At 46.3% G+C, this 15409-nt stretch overlaps 1 long non-coding RNA gene across 1 annotated transcript; it reads right to left on the bottom strand.

Annotated features, from left to right (window-relative positions):
- Positions 1-294: 294 nt before the first annotated feature.
- On the bottom strand, positions 295-1648 carry LOC104607367 (uncharacterized). Its single transcript, XR_736945.3, has 2 exons — positions 1179-1648; positions 295-1073 (listed from the first exon to the last, which is right to left on the bottom strand). It is a non-coding gene; the product is annotated as an uncharacterized LOC104607367 (long non-coding RNA).
- Between the last annotated feature and the right edge of the window lie 13761 nt (positions 1649-15409).

Genomic DNA, 15409 nt, shown 5'->3' with positions numbered 1-15409 from the left:
CCAAAAGCTTTCAATCTCTTTTTTAAAATAATTAATTTATTTTTCAAATTTTTCCCTTCATATCAATTTGCAGTTGTTGACATTTTTATGCCTCTTGTTGGAGATTCTAACAGGTGTCTAATTCCAATTTTGTTTTGTTAAAAAGTTCGGGATAGGTATAAGCAATTTACCTTATTAATAAAGTTGGTTTAAAACCTAAAATTAAAGAATCAAATGCGGATCTAAAGTCCAATTCAAAACTTTTTGTTTGCAGCACTAGGGGCCGGTTTGAGGGAATGGCCATTCCTGCCAATGGATTTTGATTCTAATTCGATTTCAAAGATTTTGATTCCAATTCGATTGCAACCAAACGGACCATGAATGGTTTTTTTTGACAAATTAGGAATATATGGTTGAATAACATTTGAATCAAAGGGTTTCGATTATTTCCTGGACGATGATGTAGAGTTGTGCTTTATGAATTTGAAATCCACGATGTGGTTTCGATAGCTGCCGACAAGCTATAGCACTTTTTACTAGAAACAAGTTCATTTGGAACGACGCTGTTTTGCCCTTAATCCAACTGTTCGCTGTTTCTGTGTGTAGGCAGAGACTTATCAATTCAGCTGTATATTTGTATCCAAGACAGACCGATTATGAAAAACCTCACTGTGAGGAGTTAAATCAAGCTGTTCACTGATTTACTGCTCATGAAGGACTGGCATACTTGGAATCTGATGCCGCTTCTGGAGTTTGGAAAGAAAATCTTCATCTTCTTTCCTCGAGTATAGAATCTTCAGAAGGGCTTGTCGACCCAAAAATCCAAAATGATTTTTTTTTTTTATTTTTTTCATCAGCCATCCAATGATCCAATCATCCAAATAAAGATATTGAGAACCGAACTGATAAAACATAAGCCGGACCACAGCCCATAGGGATTCTTCTTATTCAGAAGTTCTGATTGAGAAATAAGCACTAAATCACAACCTCTTTTTTCTTTCCCATGGACCTGGCCAAACAAATCCCATTACGTCTCCGGCACAATCAGGTTATCAACTCACTGCCGATAACACCCCCTCTCTTCCCCTAAAAAACTAAGAAAAACCAGAAAAACAAGTCACGACCCATTTGAAAATAGTTTTGAAAGATGTTAGGATACAGTAGACAAAGAAATTAGAGTTGAAATAAGAGAGATATACGAGCATCTGAATGCAAAAGGCGCATGGGAGTACGGCAAATGCCAGAATCTCAACTCGCAACTACTGTTTCTCTGTCGACAACGCAAAGGGCTGAAAACGCTATCTTTGATTCACGAATCGCATCAGTGACGCTCACTTATTGCTTTTCCTTTCACCCAACAACATCAAAACGAACAAAAAAAAAGACAAAAGAGATAATCCATGGAGTTCTGAAGAAGAAGACGAATCAAAGAAGCTAACGAAAAACACTGGAGGGATAAGCTCGCAACAAACCAGTGAACCCACGGGGCACACCCGCGTAAGCCTGAAAAGACCGACGAAGAAATTGGGTCTGTGGAAGGAAAGGGTTTATAACCTTTTGTATATATGCCGGAGAGTGGAGACAGGACACTGGAGTGGAGGCTTACGTTATATGGATGCCCTAGAAGTGATGAAATTCCTAGTAAGCCTCCGTTTTTTGTTGCATTTACGAAAATACCACTCATGTAGTACCTAGCCTATTACTAGGGTAATATAGCTTTGGTCAGGGTTCAAGCCTCAAGGCAATCAAAGATTCGTTTTAAAGTGGACAAGGAGAAACAGTTTGTTTGTCCCTTCATCTTGGGCCTTGTAATGTGTAATGAATGCTCTTGGGGGACGGAGTCAAAAAATCTACAGGGTTCAATCATCGAACACAAGTGTTCCGCCAAGTTGAAGTTGGAGGCTGACGTGGTAAGATGGGTCTGATTAGCCACGTGTACAAGGCCCGCCAACATTTCGGCCTCCTTACAAGTGATACTAATGGGCAGGGCGAGGAAGAGTAGATTCTTACATATTTGTATTTACATTGTTTTTAAATTGAGCCCTTCTAATTCATTACCGCTCGTTCAAAAGTATAATTTCCATCTTATTTTCTCGAAATATTAAAGTTTATGTTAATTTCATGTGGAATGGGTGGCAGGGCTCCATCGACCCCATGTGCTTGTTGTTTCTTCTTCTCATCTCTTTTATTAGGGCCTGTTTGATGTGTATTTTTGTGTGATTTTTTGGCTGTTTATAAGTTAGGAAGATAGATTTTTGGTCTGTTTTTTTTGGCTCCTGGAAGATCTATTCGTCAAAAAATAGTGTTGAAAAAGACACAAGAAGCCCATTTTGGGCTGATTTCGAGAAGCTTCAAATGAAGATGATGAAGGAAGATTTGGCCCGATCTCTTGACCACCCAACATGTGGAAACAACAGAGGGTGGCCTGACAGAAGTAACAGCTCGGCACGGCGGTACGCTCAAGGTGCGAGCTCCGAGAGGAGGAACTAGCGGTCAGAGCTCCCCAAAAGGAGCCCGAACTCTCCCTTTGACCCCGAGCCTTACGAGGAGCGCAAAGGGCAACAACCCGAACTGGCCCACCCCAGGGCAGTTCGGACCACACCTCTATCCGAACTCAAGACTTCACCTCGCACACCACTCCAGCACTTCGTCTCCAGGCCGCCGAACTGAACAACCGTATCTGACACCAAGGGAGTCCGTATCTTGAGGCGGCGCACCTGACTGATTTAGGATCTAACGCTTGACAGCCGCACTTCAACGGCCACCTGCCACCGCCACCTCCGGTCACAGAGACGACTCCGACAAAGAGAGCAGTGGCAGTTGTCTGCCCCAGCAGAGGTGATGACACCCGAATTGGTAGAAGTGCAGAGGTAATGATACCCGACCTGATAGGAGCTTGGGAGTGAGTGCGCGAAGTGGTTATAAACGACTCTCTTCCCCCCAAGAACGAGGTATGTGATAACTTTGCGCCATCTGGTTTTTTATTTTGCCTTTGAGGAAATACTAACTTGAGCTTCGGAGCACTCTCACCGGGTTCTAGTCTGGAGATTACTCGCTTTCTTCTCCGTTTTAGGCACCTTTTGCTCCAGCCAGAGGCAAGATCATTGACAGCTAGGACCGGCCGGATTGCACTCCATCAATTGGCGCCGTCTATGGGAACACGCTTCTAAAAGCCTCCCTCTAAAACTCTCATAACCCCTTTTTTCTAAGACACCCCAACACTCATGGCTTCTTCCAGCAATGCCGGACGTAGCACGGAGATGAACGCCACCGGGGAACAACTTCAAGTCCCCGTGGTGTGCATCGGACAGTTCACCATCTCTCTTCCGGTGGATGGGATCCCCAGCCTGAATGCGCCATGAACAGTGGCACCCATGAATCTTCTCGCCATGAACGTCCCCCTTCCTCTCCCTGTTGAGACAACCTTTACCAAGCCAACTGTTGTCCCCCTAGCGACTGGCCAAAACCAGTTTGATGACTTGATGCAGTGCATGTGGGCAATGCAAGCCCAAATGCAGCAGTTCCACCCAGGCACCCCGCTTCAAAACCGATTAAGCCCTCCCCTCAGGGCGGACGCCTTCACCGAGGAGAAGCATCCCAACTTCAGAACCCCTCCAAGAGCCAGGCCTCATCCCCGGGCCGGAGGGAAAGAAAAATCACCCCCGCCTCGCAGCTCGCCGGCGGGTCGGGAACCTCTCCCGCCAAATCAGCACCTCGGCACTCCAAGTCTGAGCTCCCGCCACAGAGAACCGATTCAGCATCCTAGCAGCGGGCTACCAACAGTCCGGGCCCATCGAGCTCGGCAACACCGAGGCCAGTAGTGCCAGTACTAGGCCCACTCAGCAACGAAGACGCCGACGAAGTTGCCGAACTACCACCCGCGTCCTGCCCGAACTCTGAGGTAAAGAAGATACAAGCTCGGACGAGGTAAAAGCTACCCCTATTCTCTCAGTCCCTTCCCCTCTCTCATCAGAACTCCTAGCATTCCCCATGCCCAGAGATTTCAAACTCCCCCCTTTAGACAAGTATGATGGGTCCTTCGACCCCAACGACCACGTCGATGCCTTCCAGTCCCAAATGCACCTGGCAAGGGCCAGCGAATCATGCATGTGCATGGCCTTCACTACCACCTTCAGGGGGGTGGCCCGCACTTGGTACAGGAACCTGGCCCCCGGGTCAGTAAGAAGCTGGACCCAGTTCGTGCAGGTCTTCACCGCGCACTTCGTTACCAGCAAGCGGTGCCCCAGAACCGAGGAGAGCATCTTCGGAGTGGTCCAGAGAGAAGGAGAGTCCATTCAAGACTACATCAAGCGGTTCAATGATGCGTGCTTGCAGATACCGCGACTGGACCCTGCGGTGCAGCTCGCGACAGCCAAGAGAGGAGTGACACACAAGGAGTTCAAGTGGCACATGGTAGTTAGCTAGCCCGCGACCGTAGCTGAATTCCTCAAGCTCGCGGATAAATTCATGAGAACAGAGGAGGAGATCAACCAAAGGACCGAAAGCGGGATCGAGAAAAGGAAGAGAGAAGGCGAGCCCTCCAACCTAGATGACAGAAGAAGGAAAGATCCAACTCGGGAGACGAAACCGAGCCAGCCGTTCCGAGCTCCCTTAGCAGCTCAGACGGACTACACACCCTTAAACGCGAAGCGGGCTGAGATCTTGATGACGATCAAAGATGCCCCGTACGTAAAATGGCCATCTCGCCTAAAAGGGAACCCAAACGAGAGGAACATAAACTTGTACTGCAGTTTCCATAGAGACCACGGTCATAGAACATTGTAATAATCTCCGGGACGAGATAGAGGGACTCATCCGTCGCGGGTACTTGAGAAATTTTGTATAGCATAATAATAATAATAAGACAGGTCGGCAAGGGGAGCACGGTAAGGATGCCCCCGAGTCCAGCAACAGGCCAGCCGAGCCATCGCAAAGACAACATCTGGAAGAGAGGCTAGTTTGGGGAACCATCCACGTGATAGTGGAAGGTTCGATGGTAGCGGATTGTACTTCGGCAGCAGCCCGGGCGTCAGTTCGCGAAGCTGCCGAGAAGAACAGAACCCTCCGAAGAGGCCGAAGAAGGAGGAACCGATTTTCTTCATGGAAGACGATGCGTGAGGGGTCCACTACCCCCACGATGATGCGCTTGTCATAAAACTAAGGATCAACAACTTCGAAATCAGGCGCGTACTTGTTGATTCAGGCATCTCGGTGGACATTCTCGTCAAGTCGGCGTTTGACCAGCTTCAGTTGTAGAAAAGCGAGTTGAAGCCTGCAAACACTCCTCTGGTGGAAGTCGGCACATGGCCCTGTGCGATCAGACTTAACCACGATTTCCTGGTGGTCGCGACCCCCTCCCCATACAATGCCATAATAGGGCGGCCAATCACTCATGTCCTACGGGCAGTGGTCTCCACCTACTACTTGGCAATGAAGTTTCCTACAGACTTCGGTGTGGGGGTAGCGCGGGGCGACCAACTTGAGTCCCGCAAGTGCTATGTTGCCGTCCTAAAGGGAAAAACAAAGGTGGCTGACGACCTCGAACTGGAGCGGCCTACGGAGCAAGGCAAAGAACGAGTTTCGCCCATAGAAGAAACAGTCGCAATCCCAACTTCAGCTGCGGACCCGGCTCGGACACTACAGATCGGTGCTTCCCTAAGGAACCTCTATGAACCGAACTGGTGAGTTTCTTACTTCAAAATTTAGATATTTTTGTATGGTTCGCAGCCGATATGCCCGGTATTGACCCCAGCCTTATAACTCACAAACTTAATACTGACTTTGTAGTCACACCCATTAGACAGAAGAAACACAACTTAGCCCCAGAGCACTGGAGGGCGGTCGATGAGGAGGTCGAAAAGCTCCTTGCAGCAAACTTCATAAGGGAAGTTCATTACCCGAGCTGGGTAGCCAACCCAGTGTTGGTAAAAAAGGCAAACGACAAGTGGCGCATGTGCGTCAACTACACCGACCTGAACTGAGCTTGCCCGAAAGATTGCTTCTCCCTCCCCAGAATTGACCGCCTAGTGGACGCGACCTTGGGACATGAGTTGCTAAGCTTCTTGGATGCCTACTCGGGCTACAACCAAATCAGGATGGACCAGTCCGATGAGGAAAAAACCACCTTCATAACCGAGTTCGACCTGTACTGCTACAAGGTCATGCCCTTCAGATTGAAGAATGCTGGGGCGACCTTCCAAAGACTTGTGAATAAGCTGTTTCAGCCCTTAATTGGCACGAAGATAGAATGTTATGTAGACGACATGGTCGTCAAGACACAGTTTTCACATGAATTAATACAAGACTTAGATTCTGTCTTCCAAGTTTTGCGTCAATTTAGCATGAAACTGAACCCAAACAAGTGTGTCTTCGGAGTCACCTCGGGTAAGTTCCTAGGGTACATCGTCAACCGGCGCGGTATTGAGGCCAACCCGGATAAGATAAAGGCCATCCTAGATATGAGACCACCCCGAAAAGTAAAAGAGGTTCATAGGCTAAATGGCCGCATAGTCGCTCTGAGCCGCTTCATGTCCAAGTCGGCAGACCGTTGCTTGCCTTTCTTTAAAGCAATTAAAGGCAAAGGGTTCGAATGGACCCGAGACTGTCAGCTCGCGTTCGACGAGCTAAAGAATTACCTCGCTAGTGTGCCGGTCTTAACCAGGCCCAAGGAGGGCAAGGTCTTAGAACTGTACCTCTCGGCAAGCGACGAGGTGGTTAGTTCGGTACTAATAAAAGAAGTAGATCGGGTCCAACGACCCATCTATTATGTTAGTAAAATTCTGCAGGGAACAGAGATGAGATACCTGCAGATAGAAAAGCTGGCATACGCACTGATAATTGCAGCTTGGAAACTCCGCCTATATTTCTAGGCTCACACTGTCATCGTCTTGATTGACAAACCTCTGAGGCAAGTCTTACTCAAGCCCGAGGTTTCCGGTCGGCTGACGAAGTGGGCCATCGAGCTCAACGAGTACGACCTCTAGTATAAGCCACGAACTGCTATTAAGGCCCAAGCCTTAGCAGATTTTATCGCCGAGTGCACGTCCAGCCTCGAAGTCCCTAGGCCGGTTGAGCCTGAGATCCCCAATTCAGGTGAGCCCGGAGCTCCTAGGCCAATAGAGTCCGAACCTCGTGAGGTAGCAGTCAGGGTGACATCTCTCCTATTTAGGCCAAACACAAACTGGGATGAGGAGCCCTGGATCCATCACGTAGATGGCTCCTCGAACCAACAGGGCAGCGGGGTTGGAATAGTCCTGCACGGCCCGGGTGGCACGAAATTGGAATACGCGCTACGCTTTGAGTTCGCGGCATCCAACAACGAAGCGGAGTATGAGGCATTGATAGCCAGGCTGGCCCTAGCGCAAAAGGTATGAGCGAAACACATAGTTATCTGCAGCGATTCCTGTCTTGTGGTCAACCAGGTTACGGGTGGATACGAAGCACGCGAGCTAACTATGATCTCCTACTTGGCAAAGGTAAAGGAGGCTCTGCTCAACTTTCAGTCACACTTCATCAAGCAAATCCCGAGGTCAGAGAACACTGAGGCCGACGCCCTGTCCCGGTTAGCCAGTATCACTCACAACGCCATGAGAACCGTGTGCATAGAGGACTTACCTCGGCCTAGCATTCTCGGTGGGGCAGAGGAGGTCGCTCCCGTCCTTGAAGCAGAGCCAAGCTGGATCGACCCACTTGCAAGCTTCTTGCTAGATGAGACCCTCCCTGCGGACCACAATGCAGCCAGAAGGGTGCAGCACCAGACAACCAAATATGTCATAATAGACAAACGACTGTACCGACGGTCCTACTTGCATTGCTTGCGTCCTGCCGAAGCCAAGCTCATACTCCGCAACACTCATGAAGGTCTGTGCGGCGGACACTTGGGGGGCAGGGCCCTCGCCTAGAAGGCACTTCGACAAGGGTACTACTGGCCAACGATGAAGGCAGAGGCCGTCGAGCTCGTCAGAAAATGCGACAACTATCAAAAGAATGCCAATATCCACCATCAGCTTGCCGCCGACCTCAAGTATCTCACCAGTCCATGGCCCTTTGCGCAATGGGGCATCGACCTCCTGGGGCCATTCCCACCAGCAACAGGTGGGAGGAAGTTCCTAGTGGTGGTGGTAGATTACTTCACAAAGTGGGTAGAAGCTGAACCTCTCGCAACAGTTACAGTTCAAAACGTACATAACTTCTTTTGGAAGAACATAGTATGTCGCTTCGGGTTACCTCGAGTACTAATCTCCGACAATGGCAAGCAGTTCGAGGACATCAAGTTTCAGGAATGGTGCCAAGATATGAGGATTCAGCAGAACTTCACATCGGTCGCGCACCTGCAGGCAAACGGTCAAACAGAAGTGATGAATAGAGCTATCCTCCGCGGACTGAAAGCGTGACTAGACCGAGCTAAGGGGTTGTGGGCGGACGAGCTACCAAGTGTTCTATGGGCTCACCGAACTACGGAAAAAACCGCCATGGGAGAGACCCCCTTTAACCTCACCTACGGCACTGAAGCGGTAATCCCGACGGAGATCGAAGTACCTACATTGCGACTAGAAGCATATGACGATCAGACAAACGGAGTGAGCTACGTACCAAGCTCGACCTACTGGACGAGGTAAGAGACCTCACGTACATCCAGACCGCAACTTACTAGCAAATAGTAGCTTAGTACTACAATGTCAGAGTAAAAAAGCAAAACTTTCGCATCGGCGACCTGGTTCTCCGTAAGATCTTGGCACCCGAGCCCGGCGTGGGCAAACTTGGACTGAATTGGGAAGGGCCCTACCGAGTAAAGAGAGCACTCGGGGGAGCATACGAGCTCGAAACATTAGAAGGCAAACAAGTACCCCGAGCGTGGAACGTTGTTAACTTAACATGATACTACCTATAAATTACCAAGCGAAGTGGACTAGGAGTCACTATCAGAGTCTGAGGGTTAGAATGACGAGCTAACAAGGACCTCGACACCATAAGACTTAGTCACCTTCGGCATGGGCACGCAAAGGCAAAATGCTAACACCAAACTGATAGGCAAAGTAAAAACAGCAAACTGATAAGGACCTCGACATCTCATCATCAGAGGCATATGGTCAGTTTGGCAATATAGTCAGTTTGGAAAAAAGAGGGTGACAACAACTTAATCAAAAGAACGTTTCATTACAAAATACTCTGTGTACATTTCAAAAAAAAAATTTCCAGCAGTCCGACAAATCTCAGTCCTCACCCTCGGAAGGCACGTCGATGATATCCGAGGGTCCTGCCTCATCCTCAGAATTCGGTTCACCATCAGCCACGTTGGCCATCTCCTGAGTAATGTGCGAAATAGTTATGGCGCTGATGTTGAGCTCGGGGTACGTATTCCTGATCATCCACCGGCTCAGTTTAAAACCCCTTCTGTACAAGCCCACCATCAGGTCTTCAAAGTGCGACGAGGCGATATAGTCTTCAACGGCCTTCTTCTTGGCATCCTCGATGTCCTGAGAAAAGATCTCTGTCCTCTCCCTAATATCCTCTTGAAGGTATTCGACCTGATGCTACAAGTCCAGCCTCAAGTCCGCCATGTGCTTCACCACCACTCCCATGGCCTCGGTGTCTCTCTGAGACCTCGCTAGCCTGGCCTGTTCAGCGCGGGAAGCCTCTTCGGTAGCTCGTGCCCGCCTTGAGCTCCTTTCTGCTTGGGCCGCTAAGGCATGGATGGAGGAGTTCACCTACCAATAGGAAAAATAACGAGAATGTTCAAAGAGCAATAGCAAGAAAGGTAATGACAAGGAACCCGACAAGAAGTCGCTGACTTACCACCATGGCATAAGAGGCAGCATGCTCGGCTACATGGTTCAAAGGAAGCTCGGTCCACGTTGCGACCTCCTCAGGGTAAACGGCCTCCCTACTTTTTTGAAGAGCGTGATTCGGTGACAACACGCTTCTAAACTCGCCTTGGCCTCCCGAGCCTGGAGGCCCAGCTCGCGTACAAGCAGTCTCAGTGTAAGGAGGAGCCCCCGTATAAGCAGCCTCGGTGTAAGGGGCCCCTGCTGCTTCTTGTGCTGGAGGGGCCATCTCGGGCTCCCTGGGCGGATCCACTGGCGGGTAGCCCAATACCTCGGGCTCCGCATCTCGGGGCAGTTCGACACGAGTCCGTTTGGCAACTCGCTTCCTCCTCTTCATGGCTTGAAACAGGTTTCCACTGCAAGTCTTTTCTGTATCCCTCACACCTGCAAAAAGAGCTTGGCATCAGGAAAACGCAAGAACAAAAAGCAAAACAAAAGGCAAGCCTCTGAGCAAGGAACCTACCCGAACTCAGGCTGGCCTGGATGAGCTTGGCCTTTGTCAGATAATGGTGGCATTTTAGCCCAAGCTGGACCCATTCCCGGAGGCCCTTCGCCGTTTCCCTATCTAGCGTAACACTAGCATCGGGGGCAGCCATCCCCCACCCAGTTTGGAACGGCCACCCCATTGCACTTCGCACCCTGAAGTAGTCCCGTTTCCACGCCGGGACCATGTTGGTAAGATCGTGTAAAAGCTTGAACCCCGGGTGAGGAGACAGGTAGTACGCCCGCCTACGCCCGGGAAGGGGACCCGCTTGCTTCTTTAGCATTAGATTGGAAGAAAAGATCTCCATGTCTAAAGGCAAAATCTGTTCGCAAAAGAGGGAGATAGTCCCAACCAAATTACGGATAGAATTCGGGTGGAGCTGGCCGACGGTCACGCCAAAATGGTTCATAACCTCGATGATGAGGGGGTGGAAAGGTAGGCGCAACCCAGCGACGAGCTGCTCCCGGAATATCATGATCTTGTCGGGACCGTGTTCCCAAGGGAAGTCGCCCGAGTGTATAAAGTGTACTCCCTAGGCAGGTTGAACTGGGTGATAAGGGAGTAAAGCCCCTCAGGCGTCATGGTTGAGGGCCCAAACTTGTCTAACGTCCGACCTCGACGGGAGGACGCCAAACTATCTGAGGCGATTCGGCCTACGGGTTCGAACTCTTCCTCGAGCTCCTCCTCGAGCTCTACCTCGGGTTCACTAAGGCTGTCGGGGGATGTAGCTCGGTTTGTAGAACCTGCATTTGACCCCCTCGAAGAACTGTCTAAGCTGTCTGAGCTAGACATCGGGAGGAAAAGAATACCAGGAAGAAAGTACTGACTCACCCGAAAAAAGCAAACAGACTACGGAAGGTTGACGTGAGCTAAAAACTTGGACGTGAGCTAAAACATGGACGTGAGCTCAAGAAGCAAACGTAGGAGAATGACAATGAAAAGCGACTGGGGTCCCCCACTATTTGTACCCATAGTGATCGAAAATCGACGGTTCTGATTGAGGCAAATCCAACGGTCCACGATCAAGTTGACTGCACGCCTCCTAAGACCGAGATGTGACTAGCCGCACGTCTTTTGAAACTGAAGCAGCGCCGGCACACGTCTCCCGTCATTGAAGGCAGCAGCGGCGCGCTTTTTCAAATTTGAAATAACGCCCGCTGTCACGTCTCCCAGCGGCGCATTTTTTAAATTTTGAAATAACGTGCATTGTCACGTCTCCCAACATTTAAAGACGGATTGGCGCGTTTCCTGACTTTTTGGTGCTCGAGAAACCTAGAAATCTCCTGACGAACGCACACTTCGCGCCATCAGTCAATCGGTTCGAAGTACGGGTCAAATCCACCCATCACCTCGCGAACTCCCCGCGCTAGGGCAAGCCCCTTAGCGCGAGGAGTGGGGGGCAATTGATGAAGGAAGATTTGGCCCGACCTCTTGACCACCCAACACGTGGAAACAACCGAGGGTGGCCTGAAAAAAGTAACAGCTCGGCATGACGGTATGCTCAAGGCGCGAGCTCCGAGAGGAGGAACCAGCAGTCCGAGCTCCCCAAAAGGAGCCTGAACTCTCCCTTTGACCCCGAGCCTTACGAGGAGCGCAAAGGGCAACAACCCGAACTGGCCCACCCCAGGGCAGTTCGGGCCACACCTCTATCCGAACTCAAGACTTGACCTCGCACACCACTCCAGCACTTTGTCTCCAGGCCGCCGATCTGAACAACCGTATCTGACACCAAGGGAGTCCGTATCCTGAGGCGACGCACCTGACTGATTTAGGATTTGATGCTTGACAGCCGCACTTCAACGGCCACCTGCCACCGCCACCTCCAATCACAGAGACGGCTTCGACAGATAGAGTAGTGGCGGTTGTCTGCCCCAACAGAGGTGATGACACTCGAATTGGCAGAAGTGCAGAGGTAATGATACCCGACCTGACAAGAGCTTGGGAGTGAGTGCGCGAAGTGGTTATAAAAGGCTCTCTTCCCCCAAGAACTAGGTATGTGATAACTTTACGCAATCTGGTTTTTTATCTTGCTTTTGAGGAAATACTAACTTGAGTTTCGGAGCACTCTCACTGGGTTCCAGCCCGGAGATTACTTGCTTTTTCTCCGTTTCAGGCACCTTTTGCTCCAACCAGAGGCAAGATCGTTGACACCTTTTCGGTCTGTTCTTTTTGGCTCGTGGAAGATCTATTCGCCAAAAAATAGTGTCGAAAAAGACGCAAGAAGCCCATTTTGGGCTTATTTCGAAAAGCTTCAAATGAAGCTTTCCACGCCTTTTAAGTTTTAATCTCGCGTGGGAAGATGTAGACAAACGCACGGAAAGACATGCATCTGCCAAACTATCTTTGAGCTGCCCAAATCTTATATCAAAAGCTTAATGCAACTTTTGACTGTCAGAGCTACAAGAAGATCTTCTCAAAAAGATGCACCAAACGGAACCTAAATTTGAAGCCTCTAAGAATTTTCTTAAGGCTTTTCTTACTATTTTCAGCTCTGAATTGCTTACTATTGAAAGTATTTAATATGTATCAAGAATAATGACTATTTTCCCTTAGATAGTGAAATGTCTTGTCCTTTTTTTTTCTATAATGAAGTCTAACCACCATTATTTCATTGATAATTGAGTATTGTGGATGGCGTTGGTATGAATGATATGATGTCATTTAATAGCATGCACTAGTACAAATGCATGGGAGTAGGGGTGAGCATTATGTTTATTCCATTAAAAATATCAAATTGGATAAATTAAAATTTTAAAAAATTAACTAAAAATTTAAACTCGAAACAAAACCAAATTATAGAAAAATCAAACTGAAACCAAAATTTTTTATTTGGTTTTTGGTTGTTTTGGTTAAAATTGAATTTTAATAATATAACTTTATTATATATATTATAGCATATAATATATATTATATATTACAAAATATATATTATGAAATCAAATTTTATTACATTATATATTAATATATAAATATATAATATATTATATACTATATCTTACATATTATATATTACATATAATAATAGAAAGTTCAGTTAATTCGGTTAGCTAAATTTCTAATTCTAAAAACTGAAACTGAAAATCGAATTAGTCAAAAATCGTATTAATCAAACTGAATAAACTGAAACCAAAATTTTTTATTCGGTTTTTCAGTTATAACCATATAGTGTTCACCACTACATGGAATTACAAAAGTAAAAAAAATGCAAATTCTTGTTTAATTTTGTTTTGGATTTTACTTTATTTTGCTTCATGTCTTAATTTATTTCATTTGTACTGCAATCAAACAAAATAAGCTAAAAACTAAAACAAAATTAGGTTAGAATTTACACTCAAATCATTTGCACAGCCATGGTTTGCAGCAGTGCAAATTTATGCACATTTCAACCAAACACAGCGTAAGGGTCCATTGGTTTGTAGTCGGAATCCAATCAAAATCCCTTAAAATTAGAATAGGAATGGTTTATTCTTAAAGTCTGATTGATTCAAACAGGAACCAGAATTAGGATTAAAATAAGTTGGAATGGGATCACCAAACACAACCTAAGGGTCCATTGAGGGGAGTTCCACTATGTGGAAATGGGACTCCAAATCAAAATAACCCATTCCAATTCTGATTTCAAACCCTTATTTCCATGAACCAAACAGGCCCAAATAAATAAAAGGTTTGTATCTTCCACTTCCTACTATTGAGTTTCCTAGTAATATTTTTGACCATTTCATATTATTCCTCCACTCTATTGATATGGGCATCGGCTGATTTTAGTGAGAAGGATCCCATTGGATTTAAACCCCTAAATCATTTTATCTTCCTTCTCCCTTGAAAGTTGAAAGCAACATTATAGATTGAATTTTTCCTATTTCCTTTAGGAATGGTATTCTTATTTTACAAATCTCACTCTATATCTTACATATTATGATATCAAAAGATTCAAAACCCTATATCTCTAATATCATATATCCATCATAATTACAAGTGTAATGAATGTAAAATTATCATTATTAATTATGGGAATGGTTAAATAAAGAAATAATAATAATAATAGATAAATATTAACTTTCGATACATTAATCAAGTCAAATGAATCAATGGTTAAAGAGCTAGATTACATATTGAGAGACAATGGTTTTTTAGGTGTACAATTTAGGGGTGAAATGGACATAGAAATATGACCAAGTGATGGATTGATTTGTCGAACCACCTGGTTCAACCGGATGTTGAAAACACTATGTTTCTCTCTTTTACCTTGGCGGCTTGGCCTCACCTCAATACAGTGCCTAAAACCTTAGGTTGTGTTTGGTTGCAGTGCAAATTTATTTGCACTAGTATAAGTGTATGGGAGTGCAAATGTAAAAAATGTAAGTTCTTGTTTAATTTTGTTTTGGATTTTACTTTATTTTGTTTCATATCTTAATTGACTTCATTTGTACTGCAATCAAATAAAATAAATTAAAATTTAAAACAAAAATAGGTCAAAATTTACACTCATATCATTTGCAGTGTCATGGTTTTGCATCAGTGTAAATTTATTAGCATTGCAACCAAACACAACATTAAATTTTCCTTTTTCTCTCTCCGTACTCTATTTACTACTCATCTCTTTGCGAAGAGATTAGGTCTAGAACTTAAATTTTATAATGCATGGAGTTATAATAAGAGACTGTGATAAAGCTTCAGCTCTAATTTAATTGCATTGATAGAGCCAATGTGAAAAAGCTATTCAAATTAGGGGTGCAATTTGGGTTGGCCCAAATTAACATTTTACACTATTTTGGGATTGAGATTTGGGCTGAGTCCAATTAAATTTTGACAAAAATCCAACCCATGCCCAATTAAGTTGCATCTCTGACTAAGATGTCGCTTGACAAGTCTTTTTTAAAAGATTTTTTGGAAGATCTAATAACCAAAAGACGTAGTGAGCTTTTATATAACAGTCTTGGAAGCCCAAAAATCATTTGGTTGGAGGCACACTAATTTATTAGCTTAATTAAAGCATATTCTGCATTTTTTTTCACCAAACATAGCTTGTAGGCTTTCCATGTGAGGCCCACCTTACAATTCCAGAAGTGACCGCATGAAAGCCCTCCTAAATAAGCACTGAGTGCCTATTTGGAAGGGCTTT

Source organism: Nelumbo nucifera, chromosome 4, assembly GCF_055504915.1.
Source record: "Nelumbo nucifera cultivar China Antique chromosome 4, China Antique-T2T, whole genome shotgun sequence".
Classification (NCBI taxonomy): domain Eukaryota; kingdom Viridiplantae; phylum Streptophyta; class Magnoliopsida; order Proteales; family Nelumbonaceae; genus Nelumbo; species Nelumbo nucifera.
This window is presented reverse-complemented; position numbering and strand designations above follow the sequence as displayed.